The following is a 15,018-nucleotide window of genomic DNA, read 5'->3' as shown; positions in this document are numbered from 1 at the left end:
ATTAATACATAAAATTAGATTAGATTAGATTAGATTCAACTTTATTGTCATTGTGCTGAGTACAGATACAAAGCCAATGAAATGCAGTTAACATCTGACCAGAAATGCAAAGAATAGTGTTATTTACAAAAAACTGCGAATAAAAAGTAAGTGCTACAGCACACAAATATAAAAGTACTGAGACAGTACAATATGGGTGCAATACTATTTAGCGCTGTGATGTGAGGTTCAGCAGGGTAACAGCCTCAAGGAAGAAGCCCTTCCTGTGCCTGCTGGTGCGGGAGCAGAGGCTCCTGTAGCGCCTAGAGGATGGGAGGAGAGTAAAAAGTACATGGTTAGGGTGAGATGCATCCTTGATAATGCTTTTCACCCTGCCCAGGCAGCGTTTATGGTAGATGTTCTCAATGGTGGGTAATTGGGTGCCAATAATCCGCTGGGCAGATTTCACCACACGCTGGAGTGCTTTGCGGTCCAATACAGGACAATTGCCATACCACACTGAGATGCAGTTGGTGAGTATGTTCTCAATGGTACAGCGGTAAAAGTCCATCAGTATCCTGGGACAGAGGTGAGCTTTCTTGATGCTGCACAGAAAATAAAGGCGCTGGTGCGCATTTTTGATCAGGATGGAGGAGTTCAGGGACCAGGTGAGATCCTCGAAAATGTGGACACCAAGGAATTTGAAGCTTGATACACGCTCAACTACAGGTCCGTTGATGTAGATGGGGATGTGAGTGTGGCTCCTAGCATGCCTGAAGTCCACAATGATCTCCTTGGTGTTCTGGGTATTCAGGGCCAGGTTAAGGCAGCATCCGTGGAAACGAACAGTCAACATTTTGGGCTGTGACCCTCCGTCAGGACTGAACAGGGAGGGGGCAGAAGGTGGGAGGGAGAAGGTTGGTGGGTGCCAGGTGAAAAACCAGTAAGGGGAAAGATCAAGGGATGGGGGAGGGGAAGCAGGGAAGGGATAGGCAGGAAAGGTGAAGAAGGACTAGGGGAAAGTACAATGAGTAGTAGAAGGAGGCGTAACCAAGAGGGAGGTGATAGGCATACAACACCTCATATACCATCTGAGTAGTCTCCAGCCCCTGGGCATGAACATTGAATTCTCCAACTTCTGGTAATTCCCTCCCCCTCCCTTCCCCCATCCCAGTTTCACTCTGCCCCTCCTCCTGCTGCCTATCACCTCCCTCTTGGTTTCGGCTCTTTCTGGACCTCGTCCCTGTAGGCCATCTCGTCGTCCCCTCTGATCAGGCCAACCACCGTGGTGTCGTCTGCGAACTTGATTATGGAGTTAGAACCGTGTACAGGAACACGGTCAGAGGTGAAAAGGGAGTGCAGAAGAGGGCTCAGCACACAGCCTTGAGGCACGGTGGTAGAAAGAAGAACTAGTATTTATTCTTCAGCCTTTGTTTTTTTTGACAGGTGACTCGTTCGTCTGCAATTCATTACTATGCTTTTTTATTTCTAAGAATTGTACCTGTGGTGGGAAATCCTTTGTAGTTTATAAATCTGTAATTCAGAAATCTTTTATAAATCAGAAATCCTCTGTGAGTTTTAAGTGTTAAGAATTATTTGTCTAAATTGAAACTTGCATCATTAAAGATAAAATAAACTCTATTTAAACAAGTTCATTAGCTAGAAGTATCTCTTTCTTGGTAAGGAGGAGGAACCCAACACTAAAGAAATGAGTACTGGCAGATATACTTTGCTGCAGACACTAGACAGGGAAGTAAGCTCACCTTTATTCCTTCTACCAAAGGGCATGCTCATACACTTCCCATTTGCCACGTCTTTATCCAACCACCTAATGTGTTCAAATCCTGCTACAGACTCCCCGTGCAATGCTGTGCATTGGCATCTCAACGTGACAAGGATACGTCTACAGACCCTACTCCTGTAGAAGCTCCATTCTGTCACCAAATCTGGAGCCCATATACTCTGGCACAAAATAAGGAGAGTTTACAAAAACACAATAAGCCATAAGAGCAGAATTATAAAATTTTATTCATTCAGTCTGCTCCACCATTCAATCATGGCTTAACTTATTTTCCCTCTCAACCCCATTCTCCTGCCTTCTCCCCATAACCTTTGAAAAAGTGCACTACAAGTTAAATTATATCTTGTTTTAAAAATTATTCTCTTCCCTTGAACCCAACAGAGAGTTCAACCAAAAAGTGTCGATGTGACAGAGGGGATCTGTCACTGGAGCTGGAGCTCCATGTAGGCCAAACTGCATGACAATGAAATGGAAAAGGCCGATTGGGGAAAGCAGTGTATTCTTTAGACTTTTCATCCAGTGGAACTTGGCAGTATCCCTTACGTGAATCCAGTCTTGTTATATATTGAACATGTCCCAACCTCTCCAGTAACTCATCTATCTGTGGCGTAGGCTAAGCGTCAAAGTTGGAGATGGCAATGATCTTCCAAAAGTTGATACAGGCCCTCAGGGAATCATAAAGTTTAGTCACATTAACTACTGGAATGCACCATTCACTGTTTGATGGCTCGATGACACCCAGTTCCAACATGGTCCATACCTCTGCCTTCAAGGCACTGACAAGACACTCGGGCATTCTGTATGGTCTCTTATGAATGGGTTGGTCATATTTTACATGGATGGTGTGCTTGAGTGTCTTTTTTTACTTTACTTTACTTTATTGTCGCCAAACAATTGATACTAGAGCGTACAATCATCACAGCGATATTTGATTCTGCGCTTCACGCTCCCTGGAGTACAAATTGATAGTAAATAGTAAAAGTTTAAATTATAAATCATAAATAGAAAAAGAAAAGGTAGTGCAAAAAACCTGGAGGCAGGTCTGGCTATTTGGAGGGTACGGCCCAGATCCGGGTCAGGATACGTTCAGCAGTCTTATCACAGTTGGAAAGAAGCTGTTCCCAAATCTGGCCGTACCAGTCGTCAAGCTCCTGAGCCTTCTCCCGGAGGGAAGAGGGACGAAAAGTGTGTGGGCTGGGTGGGTCGTGTCCTTGATTATCCTGACAGCACTGCTCTGATAGCGTGCGGTGTAAAGTGAGTCCAAGGACAGAACATTGGTTTGTGTGATGTGCTGGGCTGTGTTCACGATCTTCTGCAGCTTCGTCCAGTCTTGGACAGGACAACTTGTCAGTGTCTTGAAGACAGCCTTTAAAATCCACAACTTCATAACGACATGTGACTCTCACCACAACCCACAGTGTGACAGTCGACCTTGCCTATGAGCATTCTGGTAAGTAGGATTCTTATTTAAAACTGGCCCAACTAACAAGCGTTTTGAAGCTAGTGGTGGGTGACAACAATGATCACTTGACTCAATGCCTGCCTCGTTACATATCATTGATGAATACTTAATTCATTCATCAACTGGATGATGGCAATTCTTGATGATGAAAGTCCATCATAAAGGACCCCATTCATCCAGGTCATGCTCTCTTCTCGCTACTCCCATTGAGAAGGAGGTACAACAAGCCTTAGGTCCAATAGCACCAAGCTGAGCAACAGCTATTACCCTATAAACATCAGGCTCCCGAACCAGCACGGATTACTTTACTCACCTCAAATCTGAACTGACTCCACAACCGATAGAGTCACTTTCAAGGACTCCACAATTCATGTACTTGGTATTTTTCTTATTTATTTATTTGTAAGATTTGTCATCTTTTGTATTTTGATTGTCAGTCTTTATGCTTAGTTCTTCATACATTCTATTGTACTTCTTTATTTCTTGCAAATGCCTGAAAAAAATGAATCTCAAGGTAATATACAGTGACATATACATACTTGACAACAAATTTACTTTGGACTTTAATCTGTGTGCATTAAATGTCCTTTGTGTGCTTTTTGTGACCCAATGACAAATGATGCATTTAACAAATATTGACAAATACTGCTTACAGGCTGGCTGAACTGCTTCAAAAGGCTGACACTCCATAAGTGGCCAGCAATTTTATTTGCAAAACTTACATTCTAACAGAGTTAGCTCTCCAAGGGTCAGACACTGAATAATATCTGAAAAGAATAAGAGAAAAATATTGGACAATGAATTGGCAAGGATGGCAATTAGTAAAGGGCAAATAAAGATCTATTTAAAAGAGACAATACTGTTGTTTTTGTGCATTATGCACCAAAGTGGGAATAAAAAAGAGCCGGTCAAAAACAAAGCAAACACTAATTAGGCCATTGGCTCAATAATTTATAATTATTCAAGGGTTGGAATTGTGTGAACGGGTAAAAAAGACAATGCTGTTCTGTGAACTCACGGTTTTACATGACCTTCACAAACACTGCTGGACTGACCAACAATGCAGTTTTAACAATAACAGTACAATTATTATGAATCCATTTTAGAATTAGAATCAAGGTGAGGTCTTCTATCATTTAATATGTTGCTCTGGGTTTTCAGGATCTGCAGAATTTCTTGTGTTTATTATCACTAACTTATGTCATGAAATTTGTTGTTTTGCATCAGCATTACAGTACAAAAAAAATTACTACAAGTTACAAAAATAAATAAATAATGCAAAGAGAAATAACAAAGTAATGTCGATTTACTGTTCAGGAATTTGATAGCAATTCAATTTACTACTAAATAAATAAAGGGCCGTTTGCCTCCACCACTATCAGAAAATACTTGTTGAATAACAGTCCCTTTCGCCAGTTTGATGATACCAGCCACAACTTTAATATCCCAGATGGGAAATAGTATATGAGGAAAGGCAAATCATAAACAGAAGAAGGTCTGCAGATGCCACTGGTGGCTGTGGAGGCTAAGTCATTGGGTATATTTAAAGCAGAGGTTGATGGATTCTTGATTAGTCAGGCATGAGGGGATAAGGGGAGAAGTCAGGAGACGAGCTGAGAGGGAAAATGGATCAGCCATGATGAAATGGCAGAGCAGATTTGATGAACCAAATGGCCTAATTCTGCTCCTATATTTTATGGTCTTATGCTGGAAATCCAAAGCAACCCACACATAATGCTGGAGAAACTCAGCAGGTGAGGCAGCATCTACGGAAATGAATAAACAGTTGACGTTTTGAACCAACCCTTCTTCAGGACTGAGAAGGAAGGGGGAAGATGTCAGAATAAAAAGGTGATAGGAAGGGAAGATGGAAGCCTGGTGAGTGGGAAAGGTCAAGGCTAGAGAAGAAGGGCTAGGAGAGGAGTGGACCATAGGAAAAAGGGAAGGAGGAGGGGACCCGGGGGAAGAAAGAGGTAGGGGAGAAGAGATAAAAGATCAGAATGGGAAATAAAGGAAGGTGGGGGAGGGAATTTATTTACCAGAAGGAGAAATTGATAGTCATACCATCAGGTTGGAGGCTACCTAGACGGAATATAAGGTGTTGCTCTTCCACCCAAAGGGTGGCCTTATCTTGGCACAAGAGGAGGGCATGGACTACCATGTTGGAACAGGAATGGCAATCTGAATTGAAATGTTTGCCTACTGTAAAGAGCCACTTGTGGCAGACGGTGTGGAGATGCTCAATGAAGCACTATCAATAAAAGTAAGTAAATAACATTTTGAACTGAAGCTCACGAAACTGAGTCCACAGCTAGGAAGCCTGTCATCACTGCAGCTGATATAGGAGCCCATGAAATGCAGGCCACAGACTCAGTTCTGCGCAGAGACTAGTACACCTTGCAGAGCAGCAAGATGAACCTTACAGCAATTTTTATCTATTGCACTGCACTGCTGTTGAAAAAAAATTCACAATGTTAATCACTGATAATAAGCCTGATTCTGATAAGAAGTGCAAATACTAGGGTACATAGAACATAGAATAGTACAGCACAGTACAGGCCCTTCAGCCCACAATGTTGTGCCGGCCCTCAAACCCTGCCTCCCATATAAGCCCCCACCTTAAATTCCTCCATATACCTGTCCAGTAGTCTCTTAAACTTCACTATTGTATCTGCCTCCACCACTGACTCAGGCAGTGCATTCCACGCACCAGCCACTGTCTGAGTAAAAAACCTTCCTCTAATATCCCCCTTGAACTTCCCACCCCTTACCTTAAAGCCATGACCTCTTGTATTGAGCAGTGGCACCCTGGGGAAGAGGCTCTGGCTATCCACTCTATCTATTCCTCTTATTATCTTGTACACCTCTATCATGTCTCCTCTCATCCTCCTTCTCTCCAAAGAGTAAAGCCCTAGCTCCCTTAATCTCCGATCATAATGCTTACTCTCTAAACCAGGCAGCATCCTGGTAAATCTCCTCTGTACCCTTTCCAATGCTTCCACATCCTTCCTATAGTGAGGCGACCAGAACTGGACACAATACTCCAAGTGTGGCCTAACCAGAGTTTTATAGAGCTGCATCATTACCTCGCGACTCTTAAACTCTATCCCTCGACTTATGAAAGCTAACACCCCATTAGCTTTCTTAACTACCCTATCCACCTGTGACGCAACTTTCAGGGATCTGTGGACATGAACCCCCAGATCCCTCTGCTCCTCCACACTACCAAGTATCCTGCCATACAAAGGAGGAAGAACCAAAAAGTGATTAATTACTCTGATTCTACACTTCGAAGCTGAATAATCAACAGGATGAATGGCATGTCTGAATAATGAAATTGTGAATTTGCAGAGTTTTATGCTCTAACAACAGAATGGCTTGGATTTCTACATACAACCTTCAGAAAATATCCCATAAGACCATAAGACATAGGAGCAGAATTAGACCATCTGGCCCATCGAGTCTGCTCCACCATTCAATCATGGCTGATCCTTTTTTTTCTCCTCCTCAACCCCGGTTCCAGGCCTTCTCCCCGTAACCTTTGATGCCATGTCCAATCAAGAACCTATCAATCTCTGCCTTAAATACACCCAGCCACCTGGCCTCCACAGCTGCATGTGGCAACAAATTCCACAAATTCACCACTCTTAGGCTAAAGAAGTTTCTCCACATCTCTGTTTTGAAGGGGCGCCCCTCTATCCTGAGGCTGTGTCCTCTTGTCCTAGACTCTCCCACCATAGGAAACATCCTTTCCACATCTACTCTGTCAACATTCGAAAGGTTTCAATGAGATCCCCCTCTCATCCTTCTGAATTCCAGCGAGTACAGACCCAGAGCCATGAAATGTTCCTCGTGTGATAACCATTTCATTCCTGGAATCATCCTTGTGAACCTCCTCTGGACCCTCTCCAATGCCAGCACATCTTTTCTAAGATGAGGGGCCCAAAACTGTTCACAATACTCAAGGTGAGGCCTCACCAGTGCCTTATAAAGCCTCAGCATCACATTCCTGCTCTTAAATGCCAGACCTCTTGAAATGAATGTTAACATGGCATTTCCCTTCCTCACCACCGACTCAATCTGAAAGTTAATCTTCAGAGTGTTCTGTACAAGAACTCCCAAGTCCCTCTGCATCTCAGGTTCTTGTATTTTCTCTCCATTTAGAAAATAGTCCATAAATTTATTTCTACTACCAAAGTGCATGACCATGCATTTTCCAGCATTGTATTTCATTTACCATCTTGCCCATTCTCCTAATCTGCCTAAATCCTACCTGTATCCTCAACACTACCTGCCCCTCCACCAATCATAGACATAGTCATAGTCATACTTTATTGATCCTGGGGGAGATTGGTTTTCATTACAGTTGCACCATAATTAAATAGTAATAAAGCCATAAATAATTAAATAGTAATATGTAAATTATGCCAGAAAATAAGTCCAGAACCAGCCTATTGGCTCAGGGTGTCTGACCCTCCAAGGGAGGAGCTGTAAAGTTTGATGGCCACAGACAGGAATGACTTCCTATGACGCTCTGTGTTGCATCTCGGTGGAATGAGTCTCTGGCTGAATGTACTCCTGTGCCCAACCAGTATATTACGTAGTGGATGGGAGACATTGTCCAAGATGGCATGCAACTTGGACAGCATCCTCTTTTCAGACACCACCGTCAGAGAGTCCAGTTCCACCCCCGCATCATCACTGGCCTTACAAATGAGTTTGTTGATTCTGTTGGTGTCTGCTACCCTCAGCCTGCTGCCCCAGCACACAACAGCAAACATGATCGCACTGGCCACCACAGACTCGTAGAACATCCTCAGCATCGTCCAACAGATGTTAAAGGACCTCAGTCTCCTCAGGAAATAGAGACAGCTCTGACCTTTCTTATAGACAGCCTCAGTGTTCTTTGACCAGTCCAGTTTATTGTCAATTTGTATCCCCAGGTATTTGTAATCCTCCACCACGTCCACACTGACCCTCTGGATGGAAACAGGGGTCACCAGTGCCTTAGCTCTCCTCAGGTCTACCACCAGCTCCTTAGTCTTTTTCACATTAAGCTGCAGATAATTCTGCTCACACCATATGACAAAGTTTCCTACCGTAGCCCTGTACTCAGCCTCATCTCCCTTGCTGATGCATCCAACTATGCAGAGTCATCAGAAAACTTCTGAAGATGACAAGACTCTGTACAGTAGTTGAAGTCCGAGGTGTAAATGGTGAAGAGAAAGGGAGACAAGACAGTCCCCTGTGGAGCCCCAGTGCTGCTGATCACTCTGTCGGACACACAGTGTTGCAAGCACACGTACTGTGGTCTGCCAGTCAGGTAATCAAGAATCCATGACACCAGAGAAGCATCCACCTGCATCGCTGTCAGCTTCTCCCCCAGCAGAGCAGGGCAGGTGGTGTTGAATGCACTGGAGAAGTCAAAAAACATGACCCTCACAGTGCTCGCAGGCTTGTCCAGGTGGGCGTAGACACAGTTCTTCGTATCATCTGCAAACTTGGCAACAAAGCCATCTATTCCATCATCTAAATCATTTATATACAGTATAAAAAGAAGTGGTCCCAACACCGACCCCTGTGGAACACCACTAGTCACTGGCAGCCAACGAGGAAAGGATCCTTTTATTCCCACTCACTGCCTCCTACCAATCAGCGAATGTTCTAACCACGTTAGTAACTTTCAAACAACAAAGCAACTTTGACATAATTAAGGTACTTGAAGGGTGAAAGGTGAAATGCTTAAGGGGAAGAGGAGGGGAAGCGTCTTCACTCAGAGGGTGGTGAGAGTGTGGGATGAACTGCTAGTACAAATCGTGAATGCGATTTTTATTTCAATGTTTAAGAGAAGTTTGAATAGGTTTGTGAATGGGAGGGGTATGGATGGTTATGGTCCAGGTGTAGGTTGCTGGGATGAGGCAGATTAAATGATTCTGTATGGACTAGATGGGCCAAAGGGCCTCTATGCTGTAGTTTTCTATGACTCCATAATATACTGAGTACAGTAGGAAACGAGGCGTGTTGAAGACTCTTCTCGAGAATCAATGTTGGCTAGGATACAATGAGAATTTCCTGGCCCTGTCTGAATTGTAACATGAGATCTTTAATGTTTGTCATAGAATGAAACAAGGCTTCAGTTTAATATCTCATTCAAGAAATGATTCCTCCACTAGAGCATTTCGAAGTGTCAGAATTAGCTACATATGGCCTGTCGCTGAACTGGGACTTCGACCCACAATACAGCTAATGCCAAATCTGCTCAAGCACAACAAACGTAAAAATGTAGAGTCACAGAGCACTGCAGAACAGAACCAGATTCTTTAGCCCATCTAGTCCATGCCAACCTGTTTTTTTTTGCCTAGTTTCACCTACCCCCAAAACGGACCATAGTCATCCATGTACTTACCCAAACTTCTCTTAATCACTTTGCATTTGAATCCACGTCCACCACTTCCGCTGGAAACTCGTTCCACACTAGCGAAGAAGTTCCCTCTCATGTTCCTCTTAAATATTTCACCTTTCATCCTAATCCAATGATCTCTTGTTCAAAGTTCAACATTCAAAGTATGTTTTATTATCAAGGTGCATATTTGTCACCATATACGACCCTGAGATTCACTTTCTTCTTGGCATACTCAACAAATCTATAGAACAGTAACTATAACAGAATCAATGAAAGATCAACCAGAGTGCAGAAGACAACAAACTGTGTAAATGCAAATATAAATAAATAGCAACTAACAAGAACATGAGATAATGATATAAAGAGTTCTTTAAGTGAGATCATTGGTTGTGGGAACATCTCAATGGATGGGCAAGTGAGTGTTGTTATCCCCTTTTATTCAAGAGCGTGGTGGTTGAGGGGTAATAACTATTCTGGTGGTGTGAGTCCTGAGGGCCCGGTATCTTCTCCCTGATGGCAGCAGTGAGAAGAGAGCATGACCTGGGTCTTACCCAACCTGACAGGGAAAAGCCTCCATGCATTCTACTGCCTATACAATTCATAATGTTGTATACCTCTATAATAGGGAGTCCCAACCTTTTTAATTGGATCCCTACCAGTAACCAGTAACCAGTGTTGCCCAACCAAGGGTCCAACCAGTGGACCCCTGGTTGGGCAACACTGCTCTATAAGATTTCCCCTCATTCTCCTATGCTCCAGGGAATTAAATGCACAATGTTGCACACTAGAGTATTTTTGCATTCTTCAATCCAGCTTTTTCTCACGCTAATCAGAAACTGCTTTTGTTTATACTTCGTGGCCACTTTATTAGGTACACCTGTATAACTGCACACCTGCTCATTAATGCAAATATATAATCAGCCAATCATGTGGCAGCAGCCCAATGCATACAAGTATACAGACATGGTCAGGAGATTCAGTTGTTATTCAGACCAGACATCAGAATGAGGAAGAAATGAGATCTAAGTGACTTTGACTGTGGAATGATTTTGGTGCCAAATGGGGTGGTTTGAGTATTGCAGAAACCGCTGATGTCCTGGGATTTTCACACACAACAGTCTCTAGAGTTTATAGAGAATGGTGCAAAAAAAACCTAAAAAAACAGTAAGCAGCACTTCTGTGGGTGAAAAAGCCTTGTTAATGAGACAGGTCAGAGGAGAATAGCCAGACTGGTTCAAGCTGATAGGAAGGCGACAGTAACTCATATAATCACACATTACAATACAGATGTACAGAAGAGCATCTCTGAACACATATGTTGAACTTTGAAGTGGATTGGCTACCGCAACAGAAGACCATGACTCTTGTACCTCATAAAGTGGCCACTGAGTGCATGTTCCAAGGAACAGTGAAAAACTAGTCTTTCATACAGTTCATACAGATCAAATCATTCTACGGTTCATTGAAGTATAACAAGGTAAAACAATACTAGATACAGAATAAAGTGTAACGCTACCTAAAAAAGTGCAGTGCAGGTAGGCAATAAGGTGCAAGATCATAATGAGGTAAATTATGAGGTTGAGCCCATTTTTATCATTCTAGGGAACCATTCAATAGTCTTAGATCAGTGGGGTAGAAGCTGTCCTTGAGCCAGGTGTACTTGCTTTCAGGCTTTTGTATCCTTAGCCCAATGGGAGAGGGGAGGAGAGAGAATGTCCAGGGTGGGTGGTGCCTTTGATTAAGCTGGCTGCACCAAATATAGGCGGGAGGGGAAGATGGCAGCGCGATGTGCACACACAGCTCTCCAGTGAAAATGATATTGTTTCTATTAAATAGGGGCTGTGGACAATTCTGATTTGATGGAGACAGACATGAGAAGCACAGAGGAACATCTGGAGAAATTTCTGAAACACCGGTTCGCTGCCGCTGTTACTGGGCGATCAAGAATCTTCCGGAGGGAAGGCCCCAAAATCCCCGGCTTTGCCTGCTGCTGGCGACCGAGGCTGAGGTCGAATCGTTCGGATACGGATGGTGCTTGGTACTCTGTGTCGGAGGGCTGAACAGAGGCTCGAAGTTTTCAGACGACTCAGAGTCGGACTGTGGTCGGGCACGGCAGGGAGAGTTTTCTTCCTTCTCCCGTCTGCGTGAGATGTGGGACATTCGAGACACTTTGAACTTTTTTACTGTGCCATAGCCTGTTCTTCATCAAGTTATGGTATTGTTGCACTGTTGTAACTATATGTTATAATTATGTGGTTTTTGTTAGTTTCTCAGTCTTGGTCTGTCTTGTGTTTTTGTGATATCACACCGGAGGAATATTGTATCATTTCTTAATGCATGCGTTACTAAATGACAATAAAAGAGGACTGCATGTCCTCATAATCTAATCTAATCCAATATAGGCAGAATCGATGCTGATTTCTGTGATTTGCCGAGTTGTGCCCATAACTGTCTCCGGTTTCTTGGGGTCATGTACAAAGCAATTGCTGTACTAATCCGTGATACATACAGATGAGATGATTTCTGTAGGGCATTGATAAAAATCAGTGAGAATCAATGGGGACATGCTAAATTTCTGCATCTAAAGATAAAATGACGGAAATCAGGGATGCACACAACACTGGAGCTGAAGGGACAGCATTCTAGAAGTGTTGTAGAGATGGATGAGATGCATCAGGAATGTAACACAAGGATGAGAATTTGCTGAATAGGTAGCCAACAAGTATAGAGAACATCACTTATTTCTAGTTTCTTACTTAATCCCCTCTCCCCCACCCACCTGGTTTCACCTATCATCTTCCAGCATGTACTCCTTCCTATCCCCCACCTCCTTATTCAGGTATCTTCCCCCTTCCTTTCCAGTCCTGATGAAGGACCTTGGCCCAAAATATTGACTGTTTATTCTTTACCATAGATACTCTCTGACCTGCTCAGTTCCTCCAGTTTTTTGTGTGTTTCGCTCTGGATTTCCAGCATCTGCAGAATCTCTTGTTTTTAGGGGAAAATATGGAGGTTTCATGCTATTTAGAACATGGGTAGAAAGGTTATTTAAAAAATCTCAAAATTGAAGAGAATGCAAGATAAATTTCTGAATTAGAGAATAGTTGCTTCTGGAGGTAGCGAAGCACCAAATTGAATATACAGTAACTGATGGGTTGTTGGGGGTGGGGGGGCAGAGAATGAGACAGAGTGATATCATGGAGGTTGAAAACAAATGAGCCCTGCTGACATGGAAGATACGAGGTCAAGAGGCCAATCTGACATGAAGAAGGATGTTCTGATGATGTACAGCCTGTGGCTTGGGAGGAAATGGAACCACATTGTTTCTACAATTTGGCCCAGTTCTTGAGACTGTGCATTTCCTCAAGAGTAAACATGACTTCTGATTAAAGTTCAAAGTAAATTTATTATCCGAGTACATATATATCACCATATACAATGCTGAGATTCATTTTCTTGTGGCATATGCAGTAAATCCAAGACATGTAATAGAATCAATGATAGAACGCATCCAAGACAAACAACTAATATGCAGAAGAGAACAAACGGTGCAGATACAGCAAATACAAAAAAAAAGAAATAATAATAATAAATAAGCAATAAATATTGAGAACATGGGATGAAGAGTCCTTGAAAGTGAGTCCACAGATTGCTGGAACAGATCAGTGATGGGGCAAGTGAAGCTATCCCCCTTGGTTCAAGATTCTGGCGGGTGAGGGGTAATAGCTGTTCCTGAACCTGGAGGTGTGGGTCCTGAGGTTCCTGTACCTCCTTCCTGATGGCAGCAGCAAGAAGAAAGCATGTCCTGGAAGACAGGGATCCTTGATGATGGATGCTGCTTTCCTGTGACTACACTCCATGTAGTTCCGCTCAAGGTGGGGAGGGCTTTACCCATGATAGAATGGGCCGTATCCACCACCTTTAGTAGGATTTTCTGTTCAAAGGCATTGGTGTTTCCATGCCAGGGCATTCCAAGAATAAACAGATTGGAGTCCTTCAATGAAAAATATTGTTTGTTGTTTCAGACCCATTTTCTAATCTGAACTATTGCAGCTAACAAAGGGTTAATCCAAAATTGCACCTAGCACTCTTCAGCTGGCACAACACAAATGTAAAATCTCAGCATCAACAAGATTAACCTTATATTTCTATGAAGACCAATCACAATTTCTCTTTCCAACCTCATCCAAAATAAACATCGAAGAGGAATTTGCCAAAGGTCCTTTTAATTTTAGATATAAAAAAAGTTCACAACTGCTTTGTTACATAAGCAGTTGTTCTGGTTGGTGGGGGGGGTGAAATGGGCACCCCTTCACAAAAACAATTATGTTCTGAGGGATAATTAGATGTTGTGCACCAAGCTGGTAATACAGTGAGATACAACACATTGATGTCACATTTAGGATGGTGCCTCTTTCAATAAAAATCAGACTGAATTCAGGCAGGCTGGGGCCAGCTAAATAGCTTTCAGCCATGATACCATTCATCCACGTCACAGCTCTGGTTACACTGCACACCACAACTCTGGCAACTCTGCCTGAAAACCCAGACAGATGAATGTTGCAGGGGAATCAGTTTTCAATCAATGTATTTTCGACACCCAAAGAACCTGATGTAAAAGACGATAGTACAGCCACAAACACCAGGTGATTTATAGTTTCACTTTCATTTTCTAAATCAGAAGTGAAATAAAGAAAGAGCAGTTGAAGAGTTCAGCAGAAGTCTGTCATTCGGACTGCCATCAGGCCTCATTTTTGTTTAAAACAGGGGTTTCCAATGTTTTTTATGCCATGGCTCCCTAGCAGGGTGTTACTCATTCAACAAATGAATAGCAATAGGATATAATTACTCCCTTTATATCTCATTGCTGACCATTTATACTTTAAGTACAGAGGGTCCATGGGGTCCAAGTCCAGAGCTCCCTGAAACTGGCCATGCAAGTAAGTAGGGTGGTAAAGTAGTGAGCTTGCCTTCGTTGGTTGAGACAGTATCAGAATGAGAAAGTCGTGTTGCAGCCCTACAAAATGTCACATACAGTGCAAGCAATCTGTAAGGAGTTTGTACATTCTCCCCGTCACCACATGGGTTTCTAATGGGTGGCTTCGATACACTCCCACATTCCAATGATTATGGATTAGGGTTAGCAGGTTGGCACCAGAAGCCTGGCGACACTTGCAAGCTGCTCTCGAACTATGTTGGTTGTTGACTCAAACGACACATTTCACTGTGTTTTGATGTACATGTAAATCTAATCTTTAAAACTGTGATTAAGTCACATTTCAAAATTCAAATCACGTTTATTATCACTGATATGTTGTGCAATTGGTTTTGTGGCAATACAGTGCAAGACTAAAAATTACTATAAGTTACAAT

At 42.8% G+C, this 15,018-nt stretch overlaps 1 protein-coding gene across 4 annotated transcripts in view; it reads right to left on the bottom strand.

Moving 5' to 3' along the window:
* The window catches only part of znf532 (zinc finger protein 532), a 177,346-nt gene that overhangs the window by 115,636 nt on the left and 46,692 nt on the right, over positions 1-15,018 (bottom strand). For 2 of the 4 annotated variants that reach the window (XM_072252264.1, XM_072252265.1), the window contains one exon: positions 3,556-3,735. The exons of the other annotated variants lie outside the window; for them this stretch is intronic. The gene's annotated coding sequence lies outside the window, so the exon portion shown is untranslated. The remainder of the gene's footprint in view (positions 1-3,555; positions 3,736-15,018) is intronic. 4 annotated transcript variants of the gene reach the window in all.

This window comes from Mobula birostris, chromosome 3 (assembly GCF_030028105.1).
Source record: "Mobula birostris isolate sMobBir1 chromosome 3, sMobBir1.hap1, whole genome shotgun sequence".
In the NCBI taxonomy this organism is placed as follows: Eukaryota; Metazoa; Chordata; class Chondrichthyes; order Myliobatiformes; family Myliobatidae; genus Mobula; species Mobula birostris.
The sequence above is the reverse complement of the archived record's forward strand: the minus strand, read 5'-3'. Positions and strand labels throughout refer to the sequence as shown.